The 20603-nt window shown below is 39.0% G+C and overlaps 1 protein-coding gene across 4 annotated transcripts in view; it reads right to left on the reverse strand.

The window, feature by feature from the left end:
* The window catches only part of LOC129771832 (matrix metalloproteinase-2), a 475554-nt gene that overhangs the window by 339754 nt on the left and 115197 nt on the right, over positions 1-20603 (reverse strand). The window lies entirely within an intron of this gene.

Below are 20603 nucleotides of genomic sequence, written 5' to 3' on the forward strand. Positions count from 1 at the left end.
GGAAGGTCATGGCATGGTTTAATGAATAGGGGCTTCAGATTTTGGACTGGTCAGCTTGTTTACCAAATCAAAACCCTGTAAGGAACTTCTGAGGAGTGATCGGACAAAAAGGTAGATGCAGCTTGCAAGCAATACGAGTGACTTGAAGAGCTTAAACGAGCAGAATTCTGTGCGTAGAATGAGATACTTACTACAACATGGCGCAGCTTGGTCGTAATCACCCCGAATGGGTTATTTGAACTAATTGAGAACTAAAGATGACCTGCGAATTAGAAATCTATCGTAATTCATGTTAAATTGGCGTTAATTATGTAAAGAAGTGAGATTTTTTCCATCTGGTTCTATAGTTATGAAACACTGGAATTTTAATTTTATGAATTTTTCGCACCTGAACACAACAATAAAGTTGGAATGGCCAGTCTTATAAATGCAGATAGTTATTGTATTCTACACTATATACTTCAATTCCAACTTCGACCGACTTCTGACATATATCTGGAAACTCAGAATAAATGAGTGGTTCTATAGTTGTGAAACGCAGTGTAGTACCTGCTACAGTCCTGAAAGGTTTTACTTTTCTTAGTTTAAGTGTCGACTTTCTATAGGAAATATAAGAAAACAGATCGGAGACAGTCGCTTCTCCGATTTTTGCTCGTTTGAAATCCCTTAGTGAAATGTCCGCTGCTGTTAGTTTGAGATTTCCGATTCTGAATCTTAACGTTTCCAGGTGCGATGGCACTTTACTGCTGGGATCAAAAACTAATTTCAATGGGTTTCTTCCTTATACTGTTGGCCATTTTTCTGTTTAATTTTTTTCGAAAAAAAAATTCCGCAAGAACAATAGTCACTGAGGACTATTGTTTGTAATATTCTTCGGGAGTAAAACGAATATACAACTGGACATTGGTCGAGCACTTATTCGGGAATGATAGGTCCGCTAGCTGCAACCGCAGAAGTTTTTAAATGACAACCTGAACAATCAATATGCAATAATAATCATAGATCACAACATACAATGAAGTTCTTTACAAAACGGCTTGGATCAAAGTGAGGCATATATTGACATCGGTCAACAATATAGATATTTATTCCTTCTACGGTTTGAGAGGGAATCTTTATGAGGGTTGCTTCCTTCCCCCGATTACTTTTTCTAGCCACATTTATGTTCCGGTTTCCGTTCCTTAAATCGACGCTCCTTTCGGTAAATCGCTCCTTTCTGTGACTCAATAGGCCATTGTGTACAGGATTTTCAAAGGCTTTGGCTTTGCCGGCCGGATAGCTATTACTTTTTTTTTAGTCTGAATACTTCCGGAGAACGATTAATTCAAGGCCTACCGAACGCGTTCGACATTCAATTAACTCGTAATTGTTTTTGACTGCAAATTATGCGATCGTTTATTTGTGTTCTCTCCTAATTACAACCACTCGCGCAACCGAAGCGCGCCCCACCAAACAATGGGTGAGTGTTTTTGACCTCAGGTAAAAATCTGCTGCTGCTGCCAGAATATGTTATTGTTGCGTAAGCAAATATTTCTCTTTCCCGCTTTGCTTTGTTGTTGTGTGTGCCTACGCGAATATCGTTCCGAAATTTTGAACATCCATCTTGCTTTCGGTTTGATTGTTCTGGTGGGGGGTATTGAGAAAAGAGTGATGTTCTCCCCCTCTCCCCATTTTTCCATCTTTACCCTGAATTACCCCCCGTCCCTATTTTCCATCTTGTACAGTGAAAGTAAAACGGCAATATTTTGCCTTCTCCTTCGAATACGGGATACGCCACTACATTGTTGTATATCTGCCCGAGAATGATGTCTAAATTATTCACCACATTATTTCGACGTGCACACTTACGACCGCATAAATATACTCGATCCTTCTCCTGTCTCCTGGAAAAGGGGGAAGAGACTAAATTCAACAGCATCAGCCACCAAGTGGATGCGGGTGGAATCCGAGGGTGGAGAGTGGAACTGACCAAATAAAAATGCGATGAGCGGATCAAGACTGAATTCATCCTCGTCTACTAGAGGATAATAGCTGCAGCCACGGCTCGGACCAGTGACGGCACATGTTAAATTCATTCTGAGCTTTATTCTCTGCCTTCTCCACTGGGAGAAAATCATAATTAGATCGTCCTTCTTTCACGTTGTTACATTTCATTTCTGTCCTGCAACATTCTGCGACAGACTGCCGCACACAAATCGACGGACAAGTCAATTAGGAATTGCTGCAAATTACTTTCCCGTAATTTTGATGGTTTGCTCAGTGAAATTGACAAACTGGCGACACTCCTGAGTCGTCAAATAATCCCTTCCATTGTTTGGAATCACATGTTTCGGCTCGGATTTCCTGACGATGGCAGGATTTGTGGTCGATATGAACAGATAGAGACGCACTTTCGCATCAGAGCTTCTTTATACAGCTGAATGTAACAATGACAATCACGATAAAAGTGAGATATTAACAAGAGCACGAGCGTGAAGACACGCATAAAAAAAAAAGAAAGATTTATGCGGCTGTCTCTCTGACGCCGTTTTGCCTTCCAACCTCTCTTAGGCACGCCGAGAAACACTTGTGAATAATTGTCCTTGTTTACATATTCATTCAGTGTTGTTTTTCTGCGCTTTACTCCCTCGCATTCCACACTGGCTGTAATAACTTTTTGTCTTTCAACTTTGACGCGGCTGAAGTGTTTTCTTCTTCTTCTTCTTCTTCTTCCCCTTTCAAGGGTTGGGTTGGAGAAAAGGCGTAAATGTGTCGTGAATAATTTGAGCTTTCATGACGGATTTCACAGACTCCGTTCTTCACCCACTTTCGCGGAAGGATCACGCTGCGTACACAGTTCTTTGCGGGCTTTGTTCGGGGGGCTATTCATTCCGCGTAGGACTCTCGTTTCATGGAGCATTACTAGACGGAGAATTGTCTACGCGGGCTGAGTTTGAGTGTGTGTCGGCGTGCCGAAAAAGGGCAGATGGCGATACAGGAAATGATTTATAGAGCAACAGCAACACAGTAACGGTGTCATCCGAAATGTGGGACACTCGGCGGATTAGAGGAGGTCTGCCTTCCGTGGAACTTGTTCGGACCAAATTAAGACGTATGGTGGACTGAGTTGTCTTTATGAGACGCCATGAATCATCGGATTTATAGCGGCACTGAGTCGGAACAATGGAAGCTTTCCGGCAGCTGTACACTCTAATTTTAATGACTGTTAGATGGGGATATTTAGAGGGATGGTATATCTTATTTATGATTATATCATTTGAACAAAGCAAATATTTCTTCTGAGATGTGGATTTAATATTTGCCCCGTTGGATTAGATGTTGTGTCATTTGAACAAATATTATGGAATTGCGCTGACAAGCGGTATGTCCGCGAGCCTACTTTTTTTTTTCTGTGTTTTGGAATTCTGAGGAATTCAAACGAGTGTTTTCACTATATGAATGGTGAATATAATTTCCTTGAAATTTCACAACCTCAAGTGGAATCCATTTCACTCAAAGTACGTTTGAATTGCAATATGTTCACTCAAAAAGCTTCATCAGGAAAAAATCAGAAATCGGAATTTTATTCCATCATTTCTTCATATCTTTAGCATTTTGTGTCACCCTTTAAATTTTTTTCCAAACCTTCAACTGTAAAACAAACACATATTAACAAATGCATAAAATTTTCTCGATTGAACGAAATTCTAGAAAAAAAAATTGTCGACTACAACGGAAACGGTAACACGGTAGTGACCACAACTTTGTTCTATCCGCCTTCAATATGCACAAGGGTGTCACATGTCGAACGCTTAGTAAAACCATCATCAATTACCACAGGTTACAAGAAGCTGTTAAAGCCGCGAAACAAGGTATGCTTCAAGGGACCACTTTTGAACAATTTGATTCACGTGTTAGAGTTGTAGAACCGATTAAAGGAGCTTTCGAGGTCAGCTCAGGTGAGAGTAAGAATCAAAGGTTTGATCTTTGGAAACGGTTACAGATGGAAGATAATATTCTTCAAAGACGTAAAAATATTCTCATGACTATAATATACGAAGCCTTAAGTTAACTTCACATGTAACTGGAAAACTCTTTGAAAAGGTTGGCCATCCGTAGCTTTCCTGTTCAGTTTCTAGTAGTCAGATTCGGTGTTGCCACGTTTTTATCTGCACCAGAGATGTTGAAAATCTTTCTCATCTGTACTTTTTTTCCAAAATTCTATACCAAAAATTTGTACCATCGAAAATATTCGTTGTAGAGAAAAAACTAATTTAATAGCATGAAAAAATACTCATTTATTTACTACAAATACCGTTCTGAATCATATTACGGACACTTAAGGCATATAATGCAGAAAACAGATCTAAACTTTATGCACAGGTATTATTTGGTTGATATTTTTGATAAATTAGTTCAATATGCTTCTCGGCTTTCTACTTTGGTACCTATTTGATTGACATAGAAAACATAGAAAAATCATCGAATAAAATGCTTTTCAAATGAAGCGAATGAAAATCAAACTTCGGACATTAAATCAAATTTCGGACAGATTGAATTCAAATTTCGGACACTTTATTTTGTAATTTTTTGGACGAAAATTACATTACACTTGATTATATTTTATAGTCAACTGCGAAACACTTACCAAGCAATCACAGTAAACTGTTTACGATGATGAGAACTGATGAAACACGGGAGAAATTTAAATATTAATGAACGGGTAAATTCTACGTGCTCACGCTAAGCAAACGTCAAACACAAACGATAGTGAGTAGTGTTGATAGATTTTTGCCGATTATGTTATAATTCAAATGTAGTTCTCATATGAAATGATAGTGAAACCAAGGGATTACTTTAAAGAAGCAATTGTGATATTTATTTTATAGTTATATCATCAGTGCATTAAGCATTTCAAAATATTAGAACAAAGTGTCCGAAATATGATGTTGTCCGAAATATGATTCAGAACGGCACTACATTTACATTTGCAAGTCATTTGTGTGTTTGATGCTGCTTATACAGCCATTCCATGCCATTCCGTGAAGAGTGGTAGATTTGTTCTTTATTGCAAACAATTAAACCCGTTTTTTTATTTTTTTCGCTAGAGTGATCCGAAAAATCACCTTTTTTTCACTTTTTTCCAAAAATGATTTTATAATTAACTTTCAAAATTCATAGCTTGAACTACTGGACCGATTCTAATAATCGACATATCAAATATCTTTTTATAAAAATACTCCAATTGCAGAAAATTTAAATTTTATTTTCGTTATTATTGATTGTATTTGTTATATGGTTTTCAGGGTCTCGGGACCAAGGGCGTTATATTTTTTTATATTTTTTCTAGAAAGCTGAGGGCTTTTTACATAAAATATCTCAAAATCAGAGATGTTTTTTTTTCTTTTTGAAGTTATGGTTTTTCAAAGTTAACATGCTTTTAGTCTTCAATATTCCTATGCGACTATACTGGATCTATGCAACTAGAATCTAATTTATCCGCTAGTGTGGCATTTTTTCGAAGAAGTGTAACTAAAGTGCTTTAATTTCGTATGTCAATCATCTGAATCGGTATAGTAATTCAATAGTTATGGATTTTTGAAAAATTTTGGGATAAAGATGACAAATGATTTTTTTAACCATTGGTTAAATTTGAAAAATCATAAAATAACAACGAAAAAGAACACATCTCTGATTTTGAAATGTTTTATGTAAAAAGGCCTTCAGCTTTCTAGGAAAAATATAAATAAAAAATATAGCGATCTTGGTCCCGAGACCATGGAAATCATAAAAAATGGGTGAGTTATATCTATGATATAACCGCAAAGTTGACGTGGGACTAGGTTAGCATAGCAATCATTTGTTTGTATTGATTAAATTTTTGATTGAATAAAGCAATTTCCGAATTCAATTGAATTCAATATATTTGCTTTGTGAGTAAACAGATTGAATAAATGCCATGTAAGGTCAATTCATGCATTGTGATAGATTATGTTCTTCATTACAAGTAAATTTAATGGCAGTCCTTTTTCGTTTGGTACGATGCCTAGGACAAAATATGTGAACGGATGATTTATCAAACTATTATTTTATTCTATATTTCCCTCTGAAGTTTGCATCTCATTCATCAATTCAGTGAGAAGAAGATATGAAAGCATATCCTTCAATGCAATCTTGAATAAAAGAGTCGAAGCGTTGTGTTCGTACCCTTTTTTGTAATCCGTGTTAGGAAAAAACTTTTCGGAGTGCATAAAAATGCATGCGGGTTCAGAAGTACCCCCCGCTTGCATCAATCAACAACTTCAACTTCAACTTCAACACCGTGTTCAGGAAACATATTCTAGCCTGCACAAAGGCAAGCGAGTACAAAAGTGTTCGCAGTTTGCATTTATTTGCAAAACCGATTTCCCCAGACACCTTGGTTTTAAAGTCTGTGTTAGGCAAACACATTTCAGTCGAGAACAAAAATACCCCCAACTTTCATGTATTTGCAATGCCGATTTCCCCAACACTGCTTGGTTTTGAAGTCTGTGTTAGGGAACACATTTCGGTGAGAGCAAACATCACCATACTTTCATGTATTTGCAATGTCGATTTCCCCAAGGCTGCTTGGTTAAGATGGCTGTGTTGGGGAACCTGTAAATCGGGCCAATCAAAACAATGAAGTTAGGGCGTTTAGATAACGCTTAACATTTTACAGTTATTCAATTGTTTATCTAATGATAAATAACATTTTATTAATTGCGATAGATGCGTAGAAAGGGAATATTTCAATTAATGCAAACATCTTTCCGATACAGTAAGAAATGTTCGAGTTATAAGCATTTGGAATCTTCCATTTTTTCCTGCATGTTCTGCGTTTAGGTTTTCATTTTACCCCACATATACTCCGGTTAGACGTAGTCCCACGCCAAAACAAATACAATCAATAGTAACGGAAACAAAATTAAAATTTTCTGCAACTTAGTATTCTTACTAAAAAGACGAGGTGATTAGCTTCAATTTGATATGTCGATCATTAGAGTTGGTTTAGTAATTCTAAAGTTACGAATTGTTGAAAAAAGTCATTTTAGGAAAAAGTTAAAAAAAGTGATTTCTCGGAACGGAAATGGTCACGCTAACGAAAAAAAATAAAAAATACGTGTTCTATTGTTTACGATAAAGAACAAATCTACCACTTTTCACGAAAATCTGAGAACCACTAAATCGGTTTGGCATGGAATGGCTGTGTACATAGTTTTTCTGAATCTATTTTGCATACACCCATTTATTACAATTTTCGAGCAGCCGTCACGATGTTTGATCAAATGTTTTCACCTCAAAAAAGGCGTTCATCGTATCGTTGCTGTACCGGTTTTGGAGATTATTTTCGTTCTGATTGTATTCAGAAAAAATCGCTCGACGGTTACCGAGGAGTGAGAACGTTATGAACAATATATCGAAGCGCCAAAATACGAGCGAATCCTTTTTAGACATCCCATTTTTGTCCACCAACCCTGCACATGCTCGTTTTCTGAAACTGTGATTTCCTTACGAAGTGATTTTACCTTTAGGGTACGGAATTAATTCTTCATACCTTGTATATTCCCATCGTAGAATCCTGTAAACGCCTCTAATACAACGTAGTACTCCGACGGAGTATACTGCCGTAGTGAAAGGGTTAACACTAAATCTACCACGAGTGGTCACATGACCCATTTTAAGCTTTTAGTCAAAATTTTCTTGCAAATTACATTGTCACAACATAATTTACCAACACCACTTTTCTCAAAACATACATCGAAAGTATTTTTCAGTGTTTACTCCTCTCTTGTTATTGTCTGATAAATATATGTAATCTGTTAACAGTGAATGTTTAGAATTAATTGTATTGCTAACTATCCAAGCGAGCTAACAGTAACCATTCCAAACTACAGTACTATTTGGCGCGTCAAAAATTGTAATTTCATGATTTTGCTAATGACTGTTATTCTAAAAATATAATAATATACAGGAGAAATATGGTATGTCACGTTTCACAACAAAACTATATAAATCGAGTTGTTCACTAACTATTCATAAAGGGTCACTTGACCCGCGATGGTAGGAATAGGTATACATGAAACATCGGTAGGTTTAGTGTTAAAAATGATCTGCCTTTCGCTGTCCATTGTTCTGATAGTTTCTTCTACTGACAACCTAAAAATTCTGATCTTCAAATTTAATAGCAATGGACATTGAAACAATGTGAGATTCCTCGCAGATATTAATGAGAATGAACAAATAAAAAATCTTTCATCTAGAACAAACGATTCAATACGTTGATATGGATCACAACAGAAGTCGCACCGTCCAACGCGAATCCTCTCAGGTGATCTTTGTAAGGAATTCCGCCATTATGAAACTGATCAATTGTAAATATCTTTATGTCCATTAGCACCAAGCGATACTGAGGCGTAAAAGTCGTCATGTACCTTATTGTTGCTCAGAAACAAAAAAAATATATGATCACATTGACATCTCGATATAAAGAATGATTTCCACGATGAATTCTAACACAACCAAGAAAAAATGGCAACTGTTAACATAAATGCATTCTGTTCCTATTTTAAGAAAGATTTGCTGCGAGATTTTGTATGAAGTAATGACGTAGTCATAGTCTTTCTTCAGGAAGTTGCATTTGAAAACTTCACTTTTTAGCAAGTCATATACTGCCGTTCTACGCATAGTTGTCCCATGTTGATTTTTGACGATTTTCACTTTTCTTCATAAAACGTTGTTTTTATGCATAATCTTACGGAAAAAACACAAAAAAAAACAAATAATTGATTTCCAACTTTTAAAAAAACAACATCAAGCTCGATTGTCCCATGTTGATATTCTATTCATAACTGTCCCACCATGTATTTTTTGTAGATCCATATCGAATAAGTCGGTTCAAGTACAAGAATTTCATGTCACAATTTCAGCAGGCCTAATGCACTCTTTTCTGGTTTGGAAAAACGAACTAATTCTCAAACAAATAAAAAAAAGTTTAACAGAACTCGTGTACACCCTGTTAGCGAATGCCTAATAACAATGAGATTTATATTCTGCGAAGGTGTTGCAGATCACTCATTTTTTCATGAAACGATGTTTCTATGCAGAATCTTTCGGAAAAACACAAAAAAAATTATTGTTTGTTCCCAGTATATAAAAAAAACAACATCAGTTGTCCCATGTTGATATTCTAGGCATAACAGTCCCACCATGAATTTTTAAACCCGTAATCAAGCTTGATTCAGCACAATTCGTTAAACAATAGTATAGTGCTTATGAAAAACCCGATGTATTGCTAAATTGAAATGCTTTAAGCTTTTGGTAGACAAATATGCGAGAAAACTTTGATTGTGTTTTTCTCAGTTGCTGATTTTGGAACATGGGACAACTATGCGGAGAACGGCAGTATAGCCATCGTAAATATTAGCGACGATTTCAAAGGTACAACTGTGTTGGTGCCCAGAAATATAGTATTTTCGTATATTACAATGAACCCAAACGGAAAAATAATTTCTATTCAAATTGGTGGAATTTATTCTATTAAAATTTACGCACATTCCGGGTCAGGCTTCGCAAGGAACTTGAAATACTATTCACTCAAGATATTCTTGCTCATCTGTCTAACGTAATTTTGGGTGATTTTAATAGCATTTACCTGAAACAAAAAGATTCTAACGGTGCCGTCAAAAATATTTTACAGTGTCCCAAACAGCTAATTGACAGATTGGGTCTTCTTGATATCGGCAAATTGTCTTTACCTTTTTCAAAGGCGGATTCAATGTTCATATTGGACAGAGTGTATGGTCATAGCCCTTTCTTGAACGCAGTCAAGAGCTTTGAAACTTTGGTCATCTCTTTTTCTGACCACCATTCCTTAATCATTAAATATGAGACCGCAAAAAAATTACCCCGTACGGAAAGGGATACTGGAAGAAAAATCCTTCGAAGCTCGACGACGAAAACGTTAAATCCGAATTCATCCAGATTATCCAAGAGATCAGACGAAGAAATGTGCACGGCAAAATGTCTTGCATGGTTTTTTGAAAAAGATCATCACGTATGAGAAACCTAAAATTGAAAGCAAGCGCTTGCAATTTTATAGGAGATGAAAAACATAGCATTTTTTTAATTGAAAACACGCAATGAAGGGTGCCAGTCCTCGAACGAAGCTACACATTGATGGTTTTATAACTTCTGATGCTAAATTTTTTAAATGTGCACCCGAAAATAATTTTAAAGCATTCTATGATACGGATAATATTACCGCCTTTGAAACTGAAGAACTTCTCATCGTTCTTGATAAGTTGGCTGATCAAACGTCCCGTTTTGAACGTGACAGGACCGTTTTTACGACCATTTTGGATTGGCCCCTATTTTCATAAATTTGTACCGTATTTTGAGTATAAAGAAAAATGACCCTTTGTACTACTAGTTATTCGGAAACCCACGGTTTCTCACCAAAGAATAATAATCGAGTATTTATTCGCCTTGTAGAAAGCGATGATGTATCTGTCCCTAAAGTTCCTGTTAATTTTGATATTTTATTCAAATTCCTCAACATAAAAGTAAGAATTATTTTTGTCTAGTCCGATGCAAAGTGTTCTAAAAAAATATAAGGGATCTAAGAAAAGACCGCATTGAACTAGGGAATTATTTTATTCTACTCGCGCATTTACCATTTCGGCAGGAGAGGGGGAGGAAGGTCAGTGCCATGCCGCTGTTTGTCTCGAGATTTTCAATCACTGATAGTATGGTCAATGAATACCAGGGCATCGTTAAGAGCTGGGCTCGATTCTTAAAAGAATTCGATCGGGGTTAAACTGTGTGATGACTACAGGAAGCACAATTTTGACGACACAATTGAAAGGCATACGGTTCGAAGAACACCTGAAAATGGTGAAGTGGTAAGAGTTTCAATTGAGCATACATTGAGACGGTCTTTGCGCAAACATGTTGTTGCTACACTTTTAAGTTCCATCTCTACAAAAAAATATTAACAAAGGAACTAAATGGACGCAATTATCTCAGTCGCAAAAAGATTTGTGAAGAAATGTTTCAGATAGGATCGCTACCACCTGAGAGGGATTTTAAATAATCAGAATTTTCTGTATCGGGTGGCAGCCAATCCAATGTACTATATTTACACTCTCTAAAAGTGTCAGTACAGTGCACAGATTTTAAACCGTTTATGCACCTTAGACCGATTCAGCACGTGGAATGATTTTGCTTTTGAAGTTTGTATCGAGCAAAATCGTTGAGTGTGACATCAGCATTAGGTGAGACTGTTGACTGCTCGCTATTTGGAGCGAGACTGAATATTAGAAATCGGGAAAGGCTTATCTATACCCAATAAATTTTAAGCGAACGGGATTTAACTGCAATATCTCCTTACTCCACAGTGTTCGTACGAACGAACGCTGCATTTACATTTCTAACGAGCGATTTACGCACGCCTTATTCGCAGTGGTATTACCTAATTATACCTAACGGTTACACCCATTCCTCCGTATGGGTAGGTAAGCACAGAAATGCACAGACCAAATTTATGGGGAAATTAATGTGCTTCCAATTTTTGTTGATTAAACCATTTACGGATTAGGGAATCGTAATGTGTAACATATCAAACAATTCTTAGAGAATTTCCAATTCGATTGGTTCACAACAAAAATAGTTATTAACTTTAAAACTGTTTCATAAGAAAAACGTGACATGTTTTCTGATTTGGCACCTTTAATGAAAAAAAGCTTTAGCGGGTTAAACGATGAACGCTGTTAAAATTGACGAGCAGAACTGTGATCTGGAATGTGATAAATATTATGATAAAATTTCCGAAAGTCATATTCTCCTTCGCAAAGTCTCTTCAGCATCTAAACATTCCTTCGTTGTGGATAACGAAGCAGGTACATCTAAGACACTCAATCACTCAATAATATTCTTTTAAAAATATATAACTTTTCCATTTTTTTTTGGGCTAACATGTCTCGTTTTTATTCTTGAACTATTTGGTCAGCCTATTGATAAGAGACCTTCATCGGAAGATTGTAGTAATCTTATAGCTTCAATTCAAATGCTAGAATCAGAATTAGTTCTGAAGCAACCGAAATAGAAAACTAAGCCCCGGGCCTGACGGTTTGGCTTACGAATTCTATTCAATTTTTCTTGACGAATTTATGAAGGATTTCTTGAGACTATTCAATTGCAATTTGAGAGGTACTCTTCCAGAAGTTTCCTTTACTGAAGGCATAATAACTTTGACACAGAACAAAGTAAAGTCATACAAAATAATAGACATACATCGGATTATTATACTTAATTGTGATTACAAAAATTTTGTACAATCGGATGCAAACCATGATAAGGCCACATATCGGTTATGGCCAAGCAGCATGTATAGATGAGAAATCATTTCGAACAACGAACTTGAAGGATCTCAGAAACATATTCATTAAATCGGAAAACTCAAAACGTTCAAGGGCACAATTGGTAAGAATTGATCTCGAGAAGGTTTTCGATCATTTTCACTGATTGACAATGGAAAACTGTATACAGAATTTGTACACCAAAGTCTGAAGTGTCATTCAACGGTCTGTTTACAAAATCGTCAGTACGACAAGGTTGACCATTAAGCATGATCCTCTTTAATTTGTATATAGAACTCCTTCTTAAGAAAATCAATGGCAACATCGAAAGCTGTCTCATGAATAATGACTTCTACAAAATTCTTTTTCTACGGAACGATGGAGAGTTTGATAAAATTATTCAAATATTCCTAAATTTTAGACTATATGCTGAAATTAAATTGAATTGTTTTAAATCTTCTTTTCTTAGACTAAACTATTACTAAACAGTGGCACTGTAACATTTTTTGCGAGAAACTGATTCAAATCAATGTTGCGTTGTGACTGACTGTATTAGAAATAGGCTTCAACCTAGTCACGAATGGTTCGAGAGAAACGATGGAATAACAAGCAAATGTTTAGGCTGTCTTTCAATCGTTGGATACATATATTAAAAATTGTAAATTAGGCTAAGTAAGCTAAGTAAGCTAAGTAAGCTACCCCTCCTCCTCGTGCACTTGGTATGCTTGTATTATTGAGTGCGCATAAATATGAGTGATTAGAGCGATTGAGAAGCGTCAACATGAGTTACACACACCGATGAAATCGCGGGTAAACGGTTCCCGATAGCTAATACTGTAGAACATTCGGACACTTAGAACACATTTTTTTTTTTTTTTTTTTTATTAAATTCGTTTATTTTTACAGGCTCAGTTACATAAGTTTAAAGGAGCCGAATTCTTAATTATATTTTTATTACTATACATAAACATTTTCTAAATCTAAGGTAAGTAAGGTAGAAAACCGATTACTCGCGGTCTACTCGAGTTTAGTAGGGTGACATATTTGTTCAGGAAAAGGATGGGATATAAGGAAATTGTTACAATAATGATAATCTCACACACTCAATTCTTAAATATATTCGTATATCTATTGTGTATTTACATTTCAACTTATTCTACTGTTTGTAGCAAGGGGACCAATTGCACGCAAAGGATATAAGGATATAAGGATAATCACACACGAACATCGATAGCTTTAAGGAAAATATAGATTTGGGACATGTAATCAAGGTCTAACCGAGCCAACACATCTCTCACCGGCACATTGGGCTGTCTTCCTCTAGCCCTGAGGGAGTTTTCTAAATTCGATCTGGCGACAAGATACAACTCGCACGACCAAACAACGTGTTCGATGTCGTGGTAACCGTGGCCACAAACACAAAGATTGCTGCCGGCAAGATTAATACGAAAGAGTAGCGCGTCTAACGAACAGTGGTTGGACATGAGTCGGGAGAAGGTGCGAATAAAGTCTCGACTCAAGTCCAGACTTTTGAACCATGGTTTGAAGCTAACCTTAGGGATAATTGAGTGGAGCCACCGGCCCAATTCATCTTCGTTCCATTTGCGTTGCCAATTAGCGATGGTATTTTTACGGACTAAAGAATAAAATTCATTGAAGGCGATTTGACGCTGATAAATATCGCCTTCAATCGCACCTACCTTTGCTAATGAGTCAGCCCTCTCATTACCCGGAATTGAGCAATGAGAAGGGACCCAGACAAAGGTAATGACATAACAGCGTCTGGTTAAAGCACTCAAAACTTCTCGTATTCTCTCAAGGAAATACGGCGAGTGCTTTTCCGGCCTCACTGAACGGATAGCTTCGACAGAGCTAAGACTATCCGTTACAATGTAATAGTGTTCAACAGGTCGTGAGGCGACGCTGTCCAGCGCCCAGTGTATTGCTGCCAATTCAGCAATATACACTGAGCAAGGATACTGAAGACTGTGTGAAGTGCTAAAAAATACGTTGAACACTCCAAATCCTGTGGACTCATTCATAGAGGACCCATCAGTAAAGTACATATTATCGCAATTGATACGCCCATACTTTGCATTAAAGATCGTAGGAACGATCCCCGATAGAAGATAATCTGGAATTCCATGGATTTTCTCCTTTATGAACAGATCAAAATGTACAGAGGAATTGATGTAGTCAGGAAAACAAACACGGTTGGGAATATACGAAGAAGGAACAACCTGCATGGAGATGAATTCATGATATGAACTCATGAATCCAGAGTGAAAATTTAGCTCGATCAGTTGCTCAAAATTTCCGATCACCAATGGGTTCATAACCTTACACCGGATGAGGAACCGAAGAGATAATAAATTGAAGCGATCTTTTAGTGGGAGTACGCCTGCCAAAACCTCGAGACTCATGGTATGCGTTGAGGGCATACATCCCAACGCAATACGGAGACAAAGATACTGAATTCGCTCGAGTTTAATGAGGTGTGTTTTGGCAGCTGATTGAAAACAGAAACTGCCATACTCCATCACTGAGAGAATAGTTGTTCGATACAACATTATAAGATCTTCGGGGTGGGCTCCCCACCATGTGCCGGTAATTGTACGGAGAAAGTTTATTCTTTGTTGGCATTTTTTACTCAGATACCTAATATGGGCCCCCAAGTGCATTTGGAGTCGAACCAGACCCCAAGATACTTGAATGACATAGCATGAGTGATCGGTTTACCCAAAAGTTGAAGCTTTGGTTTTGCTGGTTTATGCTTCCTAGAAAAAACCACCATCTCTGTTTTCTCCGTGGAGAATTCGATCCCTAGCCCAATGGCCCAGGTTGAAAAATTGTTCAAAGTATCTTGTAAGGGTTCTTGCAGGTCGGATTCGTTTGATCCTACGACAGACACCACTCCATCATCTGCAAGTTGTCTTAGGCTGCAATTTTGTGTAAGGCAATTGTCGATGTCGCTTACATAGAAGTTGTACAAAAGGGGGCTTAAACATGAGCCCTGGGGGAGTCCCATGTAGGAGACCCGGCTTACTGTCGAATCTCCATGAGAAAAGTTCAAATGTTTCTCACAAAGCAAGTTATATAACATATTATTCAATAGAGGCGGCAGTCCCCGAGAGTGTAATTTGTCTGACAAAACCTCTATTGAAACAGAATCAAAGGCCCCCTTTATGTCCAAGAATACTGAAGCCATTTGTTTTTTTTCGGCGTAAGCCATTTGAATTTCTGAAGAAAGCAACGCAAGACAATCATTCGTCCCCTTGCCCCTGCGGAACCCATATTGTGTATCTGAGAGTAGGCCATTCGTTTCAACCCATCGATTAAGGCGAAACAAGATCATTTTCTCCAACAATTTCCGTATACAAGACAGCATTGCTATTGGGCGGTACGAATTGAAGTCGGACGCGGGTTTTCCGGGTTTTTGAATAGCTATAACTCGTACTTGTCTCCAATCATCTGGAACAATATTATTCTCCAGAAACCGATTGAATAAATTCAACAAGCGATGTTTCGCCACATCAGGGAGGTTTTTCAACAAGTTGAACTTAATTCTATCCGATAACGGAGCAGAATTGTTACATGAAAGGAGAGCAAGAGAGAATTCTACCATCGAAAACTTGGAATCAAGATCGCACCTATCTTGTGGTATATCTCGAACAATTTTCTGCACGGGAGCGGAATCGGGACAAACCTTCCGTGCAAAATTAAAAATCCATCGATGTGAATATTCTTCGCTTTCATTCGTTGAAGAGCGATTTCTCATGTTTCGAGCCACTTTCCATAATTTTTTCATTGACGTTTCTCGTGACAAACCTCCCACGAAATTTCGCCAATAAGCACGTTTTTTCCCTTTGATCAAATTTTTGAACTGGTTCTCAAAGGATAAATACGTTTGAAAATTTTCAGGGGTTCCACGTTTCCGAAAAGCTTTAAATGCATTCGATTGCTCTACAAAAAGCTTGGAACATTGGCTATCCCACCATAGATTGGGAGGCCTTCGGGAAATGGTGGAACCTGGGATGGGTTTCGTTTGAGCGCGAACTGAGCTGTCATAGATCAAACGAGAAAGGAAGTTATACTCCTCCAATGGAGGTAAACCATCTCTGGAATTGATGGCTAGAGCAATCGCGTCCGCATATTTTTTCCAGCCAATGTGTCTTGTGAGGTCATATGCCATATTTATAGATTCAGAAGAATTCGACCCAGTGGTGATGGAAATTTTGATTGGCAAGTGATCACTACCGTTGGGATCCTGTATTACATTCCACTTGCAATCTAACGATAGTGAGTTCGAGCAAAGCGAGAGGTCAAGAGCACTTGGGTTAGCAGGAGGTTTAGGTACACGTGTTGTTTCCCCAGTATTCAAAATGGTCATATTGAAGCTGTTACAAAGGTCATATATCAACGATGAACGGTTGTCATCGTACTGTTCCCCCCAGGCGGTTCCGTGAGAATTGAAGTCTCCCAAGATCAACCGTGGCTCAGGAAGGAGTGAGCACATGTCAGCAAGTTGCTTGCGGTTAACCGCAGCTCTCGGAGGCCAATACAAGCTGACAATACAGAGGTCTTTGCCTCTGATGTTTGCATGACAAGCAACAGCTTCGATCCCACCAATAGGTGGAAGATCAATTCGGAAAATGAGTGGCACTTATTGATCCCTAATAGCACCCCTCCGTATCTGTCATATCGGTCCAAGCGTATAATATTAAAATCGTGGAAAGAGAGATCATCTTGCGAAGAAAGCCAAGTTTCGGACAGAGCAAAAACATCACAATTGAACTTATGAATTAAAAATTTAAATGTATCCAATTTAGGGATAAGACTACGACAATTCCACTGTAAAACAGTGATATCTCCGACCTCTCTATTTAAATTAGACATCAAGAGAGATAATCATTGCAAGGAGGGGCCATGTTTGCATCAATTGCTGCAAAATTGTCTTTAATACTGGAAGCATTGCGGTGACAATGGTTCTGATGGAGTCGGAAACATTAAAACACGTGAAAATTTGATCCACAAGGTCGGACAACTTTATGAATCCCGATTGGGAAGTTGAACTTGACGGAAAAACAGGGACATTTGGGGTTTTTGATGTTCCCTCGAATGCTGGGTCGTTCAAAGGTGAACCATTCCCACGGAAGCCAGGAGGAACCTGATTTTGCTTGTCCGCTGCACTCGTTTTTTTAGGCAAACTAACTGGGGGTATCACCGGAGGGACTTGTCCTTGAACGTTGGGAGTGGTCACATTTTTGCGCCGGGGATTCCCTTGAGAAATAGGCGGCGTGCCCCCGTTAGCTGTATCCGCTTCCATTTCGTCAACTGGCAACGTGGCGTAAACATTATGTGTGTTGATTGGTTGTTGTTGTTGAGCCAGTGGAGAAGCGCCCTTCAAAATTTCCGCGAAAGTGCGTTTAGAGCGTTCCCTCAAAGAGCGCTTCTGTTTCTCCCAGCGACTCTTGTATGCTTCACAAGCTGAGAGCACGTGTGGGGTTCCCCCGCAATATGGACACTTTTTTACCGTCGCACTGCAGGCTTCGCCCACATGTTGCTCTCCGCAAGTGGCACAGCGTTCTTTATTGGCACAATAAGCAGCCGTATGACCAACTGACTTGCACTTTTGACACATCATTGGCTTCGGAATAAAAAGTCGCACGGCTAACCTCAATTTCTCTACCATCACGTAGTCCGGGAGAGCTGAACCAGCGAAGGTGACTCGAAACGAGTCGGACGGCGTAAATTTGGTTTCACCCCCTTCATGGGAAACTGTTCCGAGCTGGCGGCAACCCAAGATCTTAACAGTCATCGAGGGCAGTTTCTTAAAACGGCCAGTACCTTCACTCGTAATGTATTCGCCCGTCAGACCCGTTTCGGTTATCACACCCTCAATTTCAACTACGTGAGAGGGAATGTAAACCCGATACTCAATTGTAAAATGCTGGTCGACAACAATCTTGTTTGCGTCCTTTCGATCAGTCACGACAACTCGCAATTTGTTTGGTCTAACCTTCGAAATTTCCGACACGGAGGTATACCTTGCCAGATCTTTCGCGATCTGCATGACTTTCAAAGCTTTTCCATTTGGTTTGGGCCGAAAGAAAACAACCCATGGGCCAGTTCCAGATGCATCTTCTGGATAGACCTTGACACGGGGAGAGGACGTACCAGGGGGGGAAGACGAGGACAAGGATTGAGTGGGAAGGGAGACAACATGGGGAGTAGGCGAAGGTAAGGATTGAGTGGTAGCGGGGATAACAGAAAGGGAACCCGAAGTGGAAGGTAGGGTGGGAGCGTCAAGAGGTGGAGAGGAGAGATTTGCGATTTTTTTATGAGGGGGCTTATTAGCATGAGCTGATTCGTCCCCAGAAGAAACATCTTGCGATTTAGGAACACGTTTAAGTGTTTTCCCTTTTTTACCTGATGGGGGGGATTCATTGGTTTCATTGTCTGAGATCTCCATATTCGGAGACCCCCCACCTTCTGCCATTATAAATGGCACTTAAATTCTAAATGCGCACCCCGCGCAGATAATATTCGACTCGTTCTGCACCGTCCAGTTGATCACGTGTTGGCGTCTATTGCTACACTGCTGTAGGTGTATTGGTGAGCGAGCGCACCTACGTCGGCGGTGGAAATGGCGATGATTCGGCGATCAAAAGTGTCTCTCTATAGACCTTCACCAGTATCTGCTGTGAGAAGCTATTCACTCCAGCTGGTGGGAATTGTTGAGCGCACTTCACTGTTCCCACAATTAACACGCGATGGAAGAAGCACACTTGGTTGAGGAAAAAACACCAGCCAACAACAATAGCTGTCACCGAAACGCGAGCACAATAGCACAAAGCGTCCGATCGCTTCAAGCTGAACTCCAGAACACAATTTCACTTGTAACATTTTTGTAAACCATATTTAAATAAAAAAAACAGTTATGTTTTGAAAAATACCATACATGTAAGTCTCACATTCAATCTGATTATCAGTGTGCAAGGGCGTGTTTGTAGTTATATGGAATTAATTCATCTCACACATCACACAAATCCACAAACATCCGGTGCAGCTGGAAAAAAAAAAATGATTTTACCGAGAAAAATCAGCAATGTGAGATAATAACCATGGTCAGAGCCATGGTCATGCTCTGCTCACAAATGAAGACAAATCACCCGACCACCAAAAATGGGATTGGCAGCAGCAACTCGCTACAAAACAAAATATGGCAGAAGCAGAACAGAACATAATATGAAACAAAAAATAAACACAGCAACATAAAAGTAACCTGTGTGACTATAGTGGCCTCCCGTAGGAGTCCTCCTTCCGTCGCAGCATCCGCCGGACGAGGCATTATTCCGGACAAAGCACTCACGTACGCGAGTCACGTTACGTCCTTGCAGGACTTTGACATACCCACTATCACATGCCTAGACACTGGATTTTTTTGACCCGGCGATTAGAATGACGAACCTTCCGTCCATCCGTCGACATCTTCGCTCCCTGAATAATCGAATCACGTCAATAACGTCCGAAATTGATAACCCACGCGTTTTCAGCCCCCGAGAAATAAAAACTATTGAAACACTCGTATCAGCAAGCCACTCCTTGAAACTGAGAATCTGTGTGCGATGGATGTAAAAATAACAGCCAAGCGCAGGTCGTATGTGCGGAATCCGGCAAAACTTCCAGATAATAATTAATTCAGGACGTTCGAATTTCCTTCTCCCAGAACCCTCAACGTGATTCCGGTGCGAACTTGAGATGACATAAGTTTGGCTGTTTCCGTTTACTTTTCCGATTGGGGACAGCAGCAAAAAAAAATCCCCAGGAATCGTTTGGCATCGCGCTGTTTGCCAGAAGTTTGTTTCCCCCTCCCTCCCTCTGTCTCTTAATTAGGATTAAGAGGGGAGGGATAATTATAACAGGATACTCAAGTGGCAGAAATCTCCGGAATAGGCGATAAACATTTTATTATAATAAAGCCGGGATTTCTCGCAGACGGCGCAGACGGGGCAAACGGAATAAGATGATTATTTCGTTTATTATAAAGTAGAGACGGAAACTTTTGATGGATGACGAATATGCGTGCGTGGAGCGTTTCGAGAGGAGGATTTACGAGTCCGACGAATCCTGACATTACTGCGGACGTCTTTCCGTGAGTTATGAGTGTAATGAAAACGATTTTGTGCCATCCACTTATGGGCGTGGAGTGAGCGTTAATCTCGTGCGTGAATCAATCTAACACAG

Source organism: Toxorhynchites rutilus, chromosome 2 (genome assembly GCF_029784135.1).
Source record: "Toxorhynchites rutilus septentrionalis strain SRP chromosome 2, ASM2978413v1, whole genome shotgun sequence".
Taxonomy (NCBI): domain Eukaryota; kingdom Metazoa; phylum Arthropoda; class Insecta; order Diptera; family Culicidae; genus Toxorhynchites; species Toxorhynchites rutilus.